Source organism: Rattus norvegicus, chromosome 1 (assembly GCF_021556685.1).
Source record: "Rattus norvegicus strain SHRSP/BbbUtx chromosome 1, alternate assembly SHRSP_T2T, whole genome shotgun sequence".
NCBI classification, from domain to species: Eukaryota; Metazoa; Chordata; class Mammalia; order Rodentia; family Muridae; genus Rattus; species Rattus norvegicus.
The window spans coordinates 59,953,230-59,967,507 of record NC_141534.1 but is presented as its reverse complement, the minus strand read 5'-3'; the positions used below and the strand labels follow the sequence as shown (position 1 = coordinate 59,967,507).

The window sequence follows — 14,278 nt, the reverse complement described above, 5'->3', positions numbered from 1 at the left end:
TAATCCCTCCGGAATTGGCAACTGACATCAGGCCGGTTATTGCTTGCTGGTGGGGAAATTGGGTTGTGTTGCTTTGTTAATCTGTACTCCCTCAGCCAACTTCCCCAGGCCCTGAGAAGATTCCATTATCCTCCTTCAGAGTACTTCAGTGTTTTTAAGTCATAATCAACAAAGTAAGAAACCATTTGGTTTGATTGCAGCATTTAGGATTGTGTTGAGTAGGTACCAGCAGAATGTACACTGTTTATGAAGTAGGTCTGTGAGTAAGGGCTAGGTGTAATTTTATCTACTGAGTGAGTGAGTGTTTGCTCCATATCGTTACTCATTTTGGCTTCTGTGGTATTTTTATTCCTATAGACTAAAGGGTTTGAGTTTGTGTTGGCTTCTTCTGTGATTTCAGTATCCAGCACCTCTGGACTTATCCTATAAGTATTACCAGATTAACAGGGATGTTGATTTTCCATGGAGATGCTTGTTTACATTTTTACTTAATCCACATCTTATTTTCAAGAGGAGGGAGAGCAGCTTGCTGGCATTGCAGCAACACACATTGACCCAGAGTGAAGGTTCTCTCTGTTACTGATTCGAATTCCTGAATCATCATGACATTTTGCATGAGCTATCCTCCACTGTCTCGGGCATTTGAGTACTCCTTTCCCAGTTGGTGACTCTGTTTGCGAAGACTCAGGAGGTGTGCCCTTGCTGGAGAAAGAATGCCAGTGGGGCTGGGCTTTGAGGTTTTAGTGCTCTGCACCACTCCCTGTGCACTCTCTGCTTTGTACTTGTGATTCCAGATGTGAGTCCTCTGCTTCCTGCTCCTTCCACTGTGCCCTGTAGTCATGGAACTTAACCTATGGTAACAGGTGGTCTGTGAAATAGGATCACTAATCGCCTACATGTTTTATAGTTTGCTGTGCTCATGGCATTTCTGTCACAGAAATACAAAGGTAACTAATGCAGAAGGGGATGTAATAGAGCGGACTCTTGCTCTGTGATACCTGACCATGCCAGTTTGTGCTTGTTACTTGTTTTGGAAAATATGCAAGAATTCAGAACTTTGAACTAGAAGTGGCCCAGTGCTCTAAGAAGAGTTTAATGGGGTATACTGGCAGGAGCTTGGGAGTCAGGAGTGCCAAGATCTATCCAGAATGTGGAAGCCCAGGACAAGGGGATTCAGAAGGCAATAATATTTGTAACTGGCCTGGGATAATTTGTATGATGCTTTTACAAAAATGTGGCTTCCTTCCGCCCACATCGTAAAAACCTACCTGAGGCTAAATTAAAAAGTAATAAACATTTTCTTCGATGAAAATTTGAAGAGAGCCCAGTATGGCCTCTGTTATACTGAGGTTATAGGACTTCAATGAAAAAGAGCAAATGGGGCAAATAGAAATGCAAAATGTATAGTTTACAGAGAAAAAGACACTGGGAAGATTAATATTATAGCCAATGCCTAGGCCAGAAGAGAGCCTGCAATTACATAGGAGATTAGAACCTTAATAAGAGGCCATGTCTCCTCAGGTGATGACATCACTCAATTAACCTCGTAATCTGTGGTAGAAAGTGACTTACTTAGTGTTTTCCTGCTATTAACAGACACCATGACCAATGCAAATCTTATAAGAAGAACACTGCTTTGGGTTTGGCTTACAAGTTCAGCAGTTTGGTTCATTATCATCAAGGTGGGAGCATGGCAGCATCTAGGCAGACATGGTACAGGAGGAGCTGGGTGTTCTACATCATCATCTGAAGGCCGCTACTAGAAAACTGATTTTCATGCAGCTAGGACAAGAAACATAAGGGTTACATCAACAGTGACACACTTCCTCAATCAAGGCTACACCTATCCAATGAGGGCTCATCTGCAAATAGTCCCACTCCCTGGGCTCAGCATATTCAAATCAACACAGGAACATTAGGCATTTTCAGTTCCTGAAATCACCTGTGATCAGAAGCTGCTGCTACTGTGGGTCATGGGGCCCAGCGCTTTCCAGAAATCAGGCATCTTCTCATGTACTCTCATCAGTCACTGGGAGTAAGGAAGCTCAGCAAAGGACTGCTGTGTGGGCTGAGACAGCTGAGAAAGTCTGCTTGGGAAGGTGTGTCAATCTTCATCTCCACATGGAGATAGCATGGGGGTTACCTGACCTTACCTGACCAGTTTCCATGTTTGGTACCCCTGGATCATATTCATTGTTAGGTAGGAAAGTGTTATTTGGCACCCAATGTCATGTTGTGCTTATCATGTACCCAAAGTTGATAGACGACTGAAGAATGTAGGCTTGAAAGCTATCCAGTTTCTAATCTGGGAAGGAGAACAGCAGGCCTGAGAGGAACAGGCCTCATGTGCAGAGGGATGTACCATCTGTACATGGTTGGGAGAAGCTCAGAGAAGGTTAGTCAAAGCTGTCTATCCAGTAGAGGTTAGTTAACTGTGGAAACTATCACTAACAATAAAGGTAACTTTGAACTCTGAGGAAGAGAAGGTTTGTTGCCATTGTTTGTGGACCATGCTTCAGAGGTGATGAGACACAGAGAAGCTGTGTCTTGGGTTCATGCCAGGAAGCATGCTAGCTGAGCACTTCACATCTTAAGTTGTGTAGGTCGTCAGGGCCCTTACACAAAGGTGATCTAGTGACAGTGTCTTGCTTTGTTTGTAGCAATCACATGAATTTAAATTTCCTACTTGTTCTTGTTCTTAAAAACTCACTGATTAGTTTTAGCTGAGACTCCTGGGAGACTTTTCTCTCACATGCTGTAAGTTTTAAAGATTTGGTGATTAACATAAATAACTATTCATAGGTCAAAACAGGGCCCACACTGACCTCACCTTGCTATCTGGAACTGTTACTCCTGAGCCAAGGGTCTCAAGGGTCTCTGCCTCAGAAAGAAATGTGGAAAAGTGATCTCATAATCTATTCACATTCCTTGTGTCATCCAGAATATCTGCTAGAATGAGAGGATCCTTCCCTGCTCAGGACAATGTAGATACTGCTTCCCCTGGAGGAAAGAAAGGGCCATGTCCTCCCTCCGTGGGACAGTCCCCGATGTTCACTGTAATGTCACCCAACAGTCCCACCTTGAATCTGCTGTTCCACTTGAGCATGGAGCCTCCCTTTTATTCTGGGAATAAACAGGAATCTCCAGCTAGGAACAGTGGTCCAAACATGAGGTTAAGTGAAGGCAGTGAGAATGATGTATACACACTAAGGGTTTCTGATTGAATAATTCTGAACTTAATGTACTTCCTACTAGAGTCATATGTAAGTGACATGTAAGCTTTGTATTAAAATGTACCTTTAGGTCCAAGATTTCATGGTAGGACAATGCCCTACTTGCTTTTAAAGATATCCTAAAAACTGGATAGAAAAGAGAAAATACAGAACAGAAAATGTTCATAGGTGTACAAGACTGGTTTACATGTGCAAGTCTCTGTGCTCAACGCGAAGAGCACACAATATGCCTTAGAAAGTAGATGATAAGCACTCCCTTCTTTCTCTCTCTCTCTCTCTCTCTCATTCTCTCTCTTTCTACCTCTCCCCCTCTCATGGGTGGGTGTATCCGTGTGTGTGTGTGTGTGTGTGTGTGTGTGTGTGCATGTGTGTGTGTTTCTGTGTCTGTGTGTCTGTCTGTCTGTCTCTCTCTCTCTCTGTGTATGTGTGTGTTGTGTGTGTGTGTGTGTGTGTGTGTGTGTGTGTGTATATGTGTGTGTGAGAAACTGAAGGAGAGCTCAAGGTCTGCATGGCCCAGTTGGAACAAGGATCCCATGTTGATTGACTCCCACCTTGACAAGTATCATGTTGTTGGGATGACCAGCATGTGACTATTGGGACAAGATAGAAGTATTTACGAAGCCAACAGTTTTGACCGATTTATGTGAATTAGGGCAAATTTGAGAGTACACATAAGAGTTTTAAACTTTGTTTGAAAAAACAAAAAACAGTGTTCTTGGAATAGTTTCTTTGGAGTAGACCGCCAAAGGCCAAATTTTATCTGATTGTTGGTGGGCACCTGTGGGTTTTTGTTTTCCTTATGTAGTATCCTTTAGTTTTGGGTCAGACAATGTAAACCTTATCATTTCCACTGTTTTTAACATCTCAAATGATGTCCCACGTTCTAGGTGTCAATCCACAAATGCCCACTCCTACATCTTCTCCCTCCTCCCTCCATTTTCCCACTATAATACTGCTCCTAAACTCACCCAACTTTTGGAAACCCACTACTCCAGCCTTCGATGAAAATTTGAAGAGAGCCCAGTATGGCCTCTGTTATACTGAGGTTATAGGTCTTCAATGAAAAAGAGCAAATAGGGCAAATAGAAATGTAAAATGTATAGTTTACAGAGAAAAAGACACTGGGAAGATTAATATTATAGCCAATGCCTAGGCCAGAAGAGAGCCTGCAATTACTTAGGAGATTAGAACCTTAATAAGAGGCCATGTCTCCTCAGGTGATGACATCACTCAATTAACCTCGTAATCTGTGGTAGAAAGTGACTTACTTAGGGTTTTCCTGCTATTAACAGACACCATGACCAATGCAAATCTTATAAGAAGAACACTGCTTTGGGTTTGGCTTACAAGTTCAGCAGTTTGGTTCATTATCATCAAGGTGGGAGCATGGCAGCATCTAGGCAGACATGGTACAGGAAGAGCTGGGTGTTCTACATCATCATTTGAAGGCCGCTACTAGAAAACTGATTTTCATGCAGCTAGGACAAGGAACATCTACAGTGACACACTTCCTCAATCAAGGCTACACCTATCCAATGAGGGCTCATCTGCAAATAGTCCCACTCCCTGGGCTCAGCATATTCAAATCAACACAGGAACATTAGGCATTTTCAGTTCCTGAAATCACCTGTGATCAGAAGCTGCTGCTACTGTGGGTCATGGGGCCCAGCGCTTTCCAGAAATCAGGCATCTTCTCATGTACTCTCATCAGTCACTGGAAGTAAGGAAGCTCAGCAAAGGACTGCTGTGTGGGCTGAGACAGCTGAGAAAGTCTGCTTGGGAAGGTGTGTCAATCTTCATCTCCACATGGAGATAGCATGGGGGTTACCTGACCTTACCTGACCAGTTTCCATGTTTGGTACCCCTGGATCATATTCATTGTCAGGTAGGAAAGTGTTATTTGGCACCCAATGTCATGTTGTGCTTATCATGTACCCAAAGTTGATAGATGACTTAAGAATGTAGGCTTGAAAGTTATCCAGTTTCTAATCTGGGAAGGAGAACAGCAGGCCTGAGAGGAACAGGCCTCATGTGCAGAGGGATGTACCATCTGTACATGGTTGGGAGAAGCTCAGAGAAGGTTAGTCAAAGCTGTCTATCCAGTAGAGGTTAGTTAACTGTGGAAACTATCACTAACAATAAAGGTAACTTTGAACTCTGAGGAAGAGAAGGTTTGTTGCCATTGTTTGTGGACCATGCTTCAGAGGTGATGAGACACAGAGAAGCTGTGTCTTGGGTTCATGCCAGGAAGCATGCTAGCTGAGCACTTCACATCTTAAGTTGTGTAGGTCGTCAGGGCCCTTACACAAAGGTGATCTAGTGACAGTGTCTTGCTTTGTTTGTAGCAATCACATGAATTTAAATTTCCTACTTGTTCTTGTTCTTAAAAACTCACTGATTAGTTTTAGCTGAGACTCCTGGGAGACTTTTCTCTCACATGCTGTAAGTTTTAAAGATTTGGTGATTAACATAAATAACTATTCATAGGTCAACACAGGGCCCACACTGACCTCACCTTGCTATCTGGAACTGTTACTCCTGAGCCAAGGGTCTCAAGGGTCTCTGCCTCAGAAAGAAATGTGGAAAAGTGATCTCATAATCTATTCACATTCCTTGTGTCATCCAGAATATCTGCTAGAATGAGAGGATCCTTCCCTGCTCAGGACAATGTAGATACTGCTTCCCCTGGAGGAAAGAAAGGGCCATGTCCTCCCTCCGTGGGACAGTCCCTGATGTTCACTGTAATGTCACCCAACAGTCCCACCTTGAATCTGCTGTTCCACTTGAGCATGGAGCCTCCCTTTTATTCTGGGAATAAACAGGAATCTCCAGCTAGGAACAGTGGTCCAAACATGAGGTTAAGTGAAGGCAGTGAGAATGATGTATACACACTAAGGGTTTCTGATTGAATGATTCTGAACTTAATGTACTTGCTACTAGAGTCATCTGTAAGTGACATGTAAGCTTTGTATTAAAATGTACCTTTAGGTCCAAGATTTCATGGTAGGACAATGCCCTACTTGCTTTTAAAGATATCCTAAAAACTGGATAGAAAAGAGAATATACAGAACAGAAAATGTTCCTAGGTGTACAAGATTGGTTTACATGTGCAAATCTCTGTGCTCAACGCGAAGAGCACACAATATGCCTTTGAAAGTAGATGATAAGCACTCCCTTCTTTCTCTCTCTCTCTCTCTCTCTCTCTCTCTCTCTCTCTCTCTCTTTCTCTCTCTCTCTCACTCACTCTGTTTCTACCTCTCCCCCTCTCATGGGTGGTTGTGTCCGTGTCTGTGTGTGTGTGTGTGTGTGTGCATGTGTGTGTGTTTCTGTGTCTGTGTGTCTGTCTGTCTGTCTGTCTCTCTCTCTCTCTCTCTCTGTATGTGTGGTGTGTGTGTGTGTGTGTGTGTGTGTGTGTGTGTGTGTGTGTGTGTATGTGTGTGTGAGAAACTGAAGGTGAGCTCAGGGTCTGCATGACCCAGTTGGAACTAGAATCCCATGTTGATTGACTCCCACCTTGACAAGTATCATGTTGTTGGGATGACCAGCATGTGACTATTGGGACAAGATAGAAGTATTTACAAAGCCAACAGTTTTGACCAATTTATGCGAATTAGGGCAGAATTGAGAGTACACTTAAGAGTTTTAAACTTTGTTTGAAAAAACAAAAAACAGTGTTCTTGGAATAGTTTCTTTGGAGTAGAGCGCATAAGGCCAAATTTTATCTGATTGTTGGTGAGCACCTGTGGGTTTTTGTGTTCCTTATGTAGTATCCCTTAGGTTTGGGTCAGACAATAAACCTTATCATTTCCACTGTTTTTAACATCTCAAATGATGTCCCACGTCCTAGGTGCCAATCCACAAAGCCCACTCCTACATCTTCTCCCTCCTCCCTCCATTTTGCCACTATGATGCTGCTCCTAAACTCACCCAACTTTTCAAAACCCACCACTCCAGCCTCCTCCTATGTTCGAGCATCACATCTCCACAGGACCAAAGGCCTTCCATCCCATTGGTTTCAAATAATGCCATCCTCTGATATATATTGGTTGGTGGTCTATTTTCTGGAAGCTCTGGGTCATCAGCCAGCATATATTGTTCTTCCTCCATTGCAGGACCTCCTCTGTCACAGGACATCCACTGCTTAAGCACCACCACTACCTCAGGAAGTCCACTGTCTGTGTGTCAACTCCACTGTTACAGGACCACAAGTGTCTCAGCACTTCAACTATCACAGCACTTCTATTGTTCAGGAGCTCAAGAGTCTCAGCATCTCAAGTGTCACAGGACCTCCTTTGTCCAAGAACTGGACTGTCCAAGCAACACTACTATTGCGGGACCTCCACTGTCACAGGACTTCCACTGTAGGAGCACTACAACTGTCTCAGGACACCCACTGTCCTATAACCTCCACTATCCCAGGAATTACACTGTCGTAGCACCACCCGTAGCAACTAAAGTGTTTCAGGACATCAACTGAAGCAAGATCTCCCATGATTCTGCAACTTCACTGCCCCAGGATCTCTACAGTGACAGGAATACCCCTGTATCATCAATTCCAATTTTGCAGGACCTCCACTGTAGCAGAACCTTCAATTGTGCAGCAGCTCCCCTGTAAATAGATTGACCGCCACGATCTCAGTGCCTCCACTTTCAAAGGACCTTCACTGTCACAGAACCGGCGCTATTTGAGTGCCTCCACTGTCGCAGGACCTACCTCTTCACAGGATCTGCACTGTTGCAGCAACTGTAATTTCAATTTTTCAAAGTCATTGCTGGTTATTAGATTTAAGGCTGAATGAAATGTGATGCTACTTTTGACCGCATAAGAATTTGTTCTATAGCTCTTGTGATAAATGCCGTGTGTGCTAGGACCAGTAACCTATGGAAGATTTCATGAGTTCATACCACTCTCCACCTCACTTTGTGGAAGCTGGTGTTTTTAGAGTGTGATAAACTTCAGGTGAATGGATGCATTCAGCTGCACCACGCTCTAGAGTGGGCTACACAGCAGTCATATTGAGTCCTTGCTGGGAAGAGAAGAAATCCAGAAGAGGGAGATGGTTGGGTTGGGGGAAGAATCATAAAATACTTAGAGGATATAAGAAGGTAAGAATTATGGGGAACTGGAAAACAGAGCCAGAGGAAGAATGAGCACAGAGCAAACTGGGAAGGACAAAGTACAAAGGCACGTGGGTTTTGCCATCTGCGTGTTCTCTGGACAATCTCCCTGGGCCACATTTCTGGGAGAAAACCCGTGTAACGTTTCATTCTTGAAGGAAAGCAGCAACACAACTTCATCAGTGAATTTCCCCATTGGAATTGGTTCATCCTTTAATGCCTCTGGGAAATACCCAGCTGGGGAATGTCCTGCTCTCTGCTGAGAGACAGCAGGAAAGTAGGTCGTCCTCTGTTTTCTCGTTGCTACAGCTCTTCTAAGTATGGCTGATTGTTGAGTGAAGGCACAGGATACTTCTGGAGTGTATGTATGCTTTGTTCACTGTGGGTGTTGTTGGGAGTGTCCTGAAAAGAAGGGCATGCCCAATGGTACTTCTGCTTCCTCTTTGACTAGCCTTATGATCATAGGGAGACACTAGGCCATTGGAAGATGAGGAGAGCAATGTGTCTAAGTTGTGTTCACTTCTATTCCTATTTAGTCCTAGAGGGAAATCAGCAAGGGTGTGAGGAATGCTGCTGTGCACTGACTGTGTGGTGTGAGGAATGCTGCTGTGCACTGACTGTGTGGTGTGAGGAATGCTGCTGTGCACTGACTGTGTGGTGTGAGGAATGCTGCTGTGCACTGACTGTGTGCTGTGAGGAATGCTGCTGTGCACTGACTGTGTGCTGTGAGGAATGCTGCTGTGTATTGACGCTGCCTTTTTTCTTTTCTCCCTACACCTGCATCCTTCTGGTGGCTCAGGTTGGACAACTAGGTGCCCATGACCAACTCCTCATTGTGGATGGATTTAGTCTGGTTGGACTTTCTCAGGAAAGGTATGACTAATTGGTTACTTTAAAGCTGATTGGTTAGTCTTACTGTATTGAAGTGATATTTTGCTTTTTATTTTGAAATTTGAATTCAAAAAGAAGTGCTGTAAAAGCTCTTTGTGTTTACTCATCTTCCCCTATAATCCTAGTTGTTAGAGCACATGAATCTCATTTGTGTTCACTCATAAGAATGTATATTCTTTAGAGTATTTCCTTAAATAATTATATAAATATGTACACTTATACTTAGAGCTTGTAAAATGTTTAAATATCTTAATGTTAATGTTATAGAATAGAATATATTTACCTGTTTTATATTTAATTATCATAAGTGATGTGGACAGGACATAATCTTCTGAAAGCCTAGTTTATTTCCCACACAGCAACTGGGTTGAGGAACCTAAGCACAAGTATTCTGAACATAGACTCTACTGTGACAGTGACCGCTGTTTCTTTTCTACCTAAGGCAGCTGAACTCATGACTAGTACCAGTTCCATGGTTACCCTGGAAGTTGCAAATCAAGACATCCTCTCTCACTGCCTGTCCACCTTTCTTACCCAGCCATTTTCCTCCATGGTGCAGAGAGGTAAGAGCTAGTGACTCAAGCCAGGTTAGGCAACATATAGTAATCCTGTATTGAGATATGGGTCCTCCTAAAAGTTATCAAAATCTGGGGCTGGAAAGATGGTTCAGTATTTTACAACACCAGTGTTAGCTCACAATTGCCCCTAATTTCAGGGGATTTGAAACCTTCTTCTAAGTTCTTTGGACACCAGTCAAACATTCATGTGCACACATGCTGGGCAAACACTCATACACATAAATTATATTTATAACGAGAGGCCCTAAAAGTCCCATGTAGTAGCTCCTACCACAGCTCTTGCTCAGCTCTTCAAGGAAGAAGTTAGTTGAGACTGAGTGCATGATGCTGAGAAATACTTCTGGATCATGATCCAGATCAGATCTGATGGTACAGTTTCCTAGATACATTCACAGTCTGTTAAGTGCAGTATTGTGAACTCACTTCTGACCCTGACTCAGCTATGGAACCTGCACACCCTAGCCCTGACCTTTGTAGCTGGAGTATCAACAACAGTATCAGCATCTGACAGCCTAGAATCCTGTTTACTAAAGCGTAGGACAGGAAACAATCCTGGCTAGACCATGTGTTGGCATGTTAAAGCAGAACACCATTTACTAACTCAAAGAGGGACGTGGGTAACAAATGAGTCCCAGGTGAGCAGACAGGAAGACTAAACTGTGAACAGGTGTGGATAATCACACTAGGTGACAGCACCATGTGATGCTGTCATTCTGATGGATAATAATATGTGTGTTATCAGGTGAGAGAAGAGAAGTTGAGTGCTTTTTAAAAAATACTCTAAAAAAGGTTACTTTGTTATTTACACATTACAATTCAGGTGTTGAGAAAAAAAATAAGGTCACTTTCCCCCATAGATACTTATTAAGTAAATGAAATGTTTTTCTAGACACAATATATGTAAAAGCTTTTGAAAATGTACATATAAAGCAATTTGTGGTGGCATGTACCTTTAATGCCAGCTCTAAGAATGCAGAAAGAGGCAGATTTCTGTTAGTTTCCGGTGCCCCTGTCTGTGTAGTGAATTCCAGGCCAGGCTCAAATATATAGTGAGACCCTAGGCTATGGTTTCTTTTGATTGCTTGGTTGGTTTTGCATTTTTACGCTAGTCAAAGAATGTATATAAAGATCACCCTATTGTACCAAGAGCAGTTATTAAATATAAGAATTTTAGACGCATACTTTGAAGCTCTTCAAGTCTTAGAACCAGTAAGAGGGAGAGAATGAATGAATTGGCTTTGGTTTCAGTTTCAGATCGTTATGGCTCAGGTAAACCCAGAGCACAGAGTGAAGTTTTTATGAGTTTTATTTTTCTTGGATATTTTATGTATTCACATTTCAAACGTTATCCCCTTCCCATGCTCTCCCAACCCCCTGCCTCTGCTTCTATGTGGATGCTCCCGCTCCCACACACCCATTCCCATCTCAGTGCTCTGGAATAAGGATGCTTGCATGTAACCATTGCACTGAATAGGGGGACCCCAATGGAGGAGTTAGAGAAAGGACTGAAGGTGCTGAAGGGGTTTGCAACCCCACAGGAAGAACAACAATATCAACCAACCACAACCCACCAGAACTACCAGGTAGCAAACTATCAATTAATGAGTACACATAGAGGGATCCATGGCTCCAGCCACATGTGTAGCAGACGATGGCATTGTCCATCATCGATAGGTGGAAGAGTAAAGGTTTTGAGCTCTATAATAATTCAGCTCAAAACGGCTCCCCAGAGAGTCCTCAAAAGCCTTGGACAGAGCACAGTGATCCAACGAATCTGCTTGGTAAAGACAGGCTGATGAAAAACAGAGCAGATCACCTTTGCAGCCCCAATGTGACAAGAGGAGGCACTCTCTAAGTCACCTTGTAACCCAGAAGCCAGTGAGGCACATTGTACTTCGATCATTGTTGTTTTCATAGAGGTCTCAAATTAGTCCAAAATTAGGATTTTACTTGAAAACCCCTTGACCTTATAGATCAAAATGCACTGTAAATGTGTCTTCAAAAAAGTGTCAGGTTTCCAAGGTAGTGGAGATCATTTTTACACTTAAAATGCTGGCTAACAAAGTCGTGAGGATGGAATATCCTGAATAGGGACCCCAACCTCCAAAAGGCTTCAACCTCCAAAAGGCTTCACGTATTTACTCTCATGTCTCTAGCACAGATCTCATCTGGTCCTGCAGAAAGTCCTTATCCTGGTCTGTGGTGTCAGGAGACTTGTAGGGGTGCGTGAAGCCGACTTCTGGTACATCTTTGTCTCTGGCTCAGTGCTAAACATCCTGCCCTCAGTGTATGATGGGTATGACATGGCTCCTGCATTTAAAGGAACATTGTTATGTTTATTTTACTTGTCATTTAATGTGACACTTGGGTTTTTAACACTATTTCTAATAGATCAGCCTCCTATTCCTGGAGAGAAGTGTGCATATACCACTAGAACAGCAGCTAACATCTGTCTCCACTTGAGACCTCTGCACTGAGGTCTGAGATGAGCTGGAACACTTTCTTACTTGTGAAATATCTTACTTCTTTGATACAGTTCTCAACAAATTACATTAACTATCATTCCTGAATTTTGTTCACAGAAGTTTTATTTTTATTACGCTACTCAAGTAATCTAATACTAAATTATTGAATCTGGGAAATTGCGAATTAGTGTAAATGAGTAAATAAGAAAATGTGAAATGTTTTTTATTGAAAGCATAGGGTCAACATTACATTTTTAGCACAGCATTTAAAATACATGCTTTTTAGAAAACCATTTATTTATTTCCTTTATAATCCAATATTAGCCCTTCCTGTCTTTACAGTAACCCACCATACAAATCTTCCCTCCATCGCCCTTTCCTGAAGTGTCAAAGCTCCTTTCGGGGTTTCAAACCCCTTGAATGCTTTTTAAAAGATTGTAAAACAGATCCCTGAGGAAAAAGTATGCCTTTTATGCAGTTTCAAGCATCTGATTGTTTATTTCTTTACATTTCACAAGAACAGACCCCTCAACCTAGACCTGGTTAGGAGCTAAATTGCAGGAGTGACAGTGCCACAAACAGCATGCATCAGTGTATAGAAAAATCTTTTTATTCCTTCATAGACACAGGAACAGCTGGCTACTTGGCGGGTGAGCCATAAAGTAGTGTCAGGTCTGGTTATTCACCCATTCCCCAGTTTTTGTTACCTCCTCTGTGAGGAAGAAACATGCATGAAATTTTGCTAACATCTCTGGTGAGTCCCTGAAGTAGTAGAGCTTCCTCTTTTCTTTTCCCAGCCTCTTACCACTTCCAAGGAAGAACTTCAGGAAGAGTTTTACCTACTTGAGCTCCATTGAGTAGAGGCTGACAAGGGTCTCTAGTGTGACAGTAATATGTGGATGCAGAGCTCCTCATTGTAATCTATGACATCCAGACAGGAGCACCTGAACCCTTCCTCCAAGTCAGTTACCCCTGCTTCCACTCTGACTAAGAGTGGTCCTGGCCATTGGGAAACCCCAGCAGAGGTGCTGCCCACCACTGTTACTGTCTCCCAGCCCTTATGAACAGACCTCCCTCCACCACCTCCCCTACCACAGGTCCACTACACCAGATTTTGGCGGCATTTTAGTGGATTTGCCCCTCCCACCACCTTCTGCAAACAAGGCAGGATCCCAGTCTGTTCAGGTGGCTGCTGGCTAGCAAAAGAGAGTGAGGAGCAGCAGCGGTGGTCTCAGATATAGAAGGCCTGCCTGGACAAGGAAGCAGAGAGGAAGCACAGGGAGCAGGAGAGGAATGGGTGACAGATGCACTCTCATTCCCTGACCCTGCTTCCTTCTCTTCTTTGACCACACCGACCAAACCAGGAAAACCTTCCACACTGCAGAGGCCCAAAGAAACAGTCATTCTGGTGTTGTAGTCCCCGCAGCAGCCCCCCACTATTGAGCACAGGGATCTGCAGTTCATAACTATCAGTAAAGAGGAGTTGTCCTCTGGGGAGTCTGTCTCCAGACCCATGGAAACAAGATGCCAGGGAGAAGCTGGAGAAGCAACAGCAAATGCACCTTGTGGATATGCTAAGCAAGGAGATCCATGAGCTGCAAAACAAGGGGGACGGTAGTGCAGAGGAGAGTGACTGCCTGTGGACGCTTATGCTGGAGTGGCAGTTCCAGAAGAGACTTCAGACCATATTTCTTGTGTTTCTTCCAGGTTCATTTCATAAAACTGTTCAAGAAGCTCAACATTTGATGTTTCCATAGTAGAAATTTATAACAACAATGTTTTTGCCCTTCTGGCCTTAGACAGTTCTACAGTGGTGTCTATGGTTAAGTGCAAGGCAGTGAGAACCCAGGAGTGACATTCAGAGGTACAAAGGATGACCTGCAGGTGAGGTGCTCCTGGGGCCCAGTGTCCTAAATGCAGGTCCTCAACCTTACAGCTGCCCACTCCAGCTCTGCCTGGGATGGAGCCAGTGCTACCGACCTAGGAGGCATCT

At 43.4% G+C, this 14,278-nt stretch overlaps 1 pseudogene; it reads left to right on the top strand.

Annotated features, from left to right (window-relative positions):
* The first annotated feature begins 11,080 nt into the window (after positions 1–11,080).
* Positions 11,081–14,042, top strand: LOC148007047 (afadin-like; annotated as a pseudogene).
* The last annotated feature ends 236 nt before the right edge of the window (positions 14,043–14,278 follow it).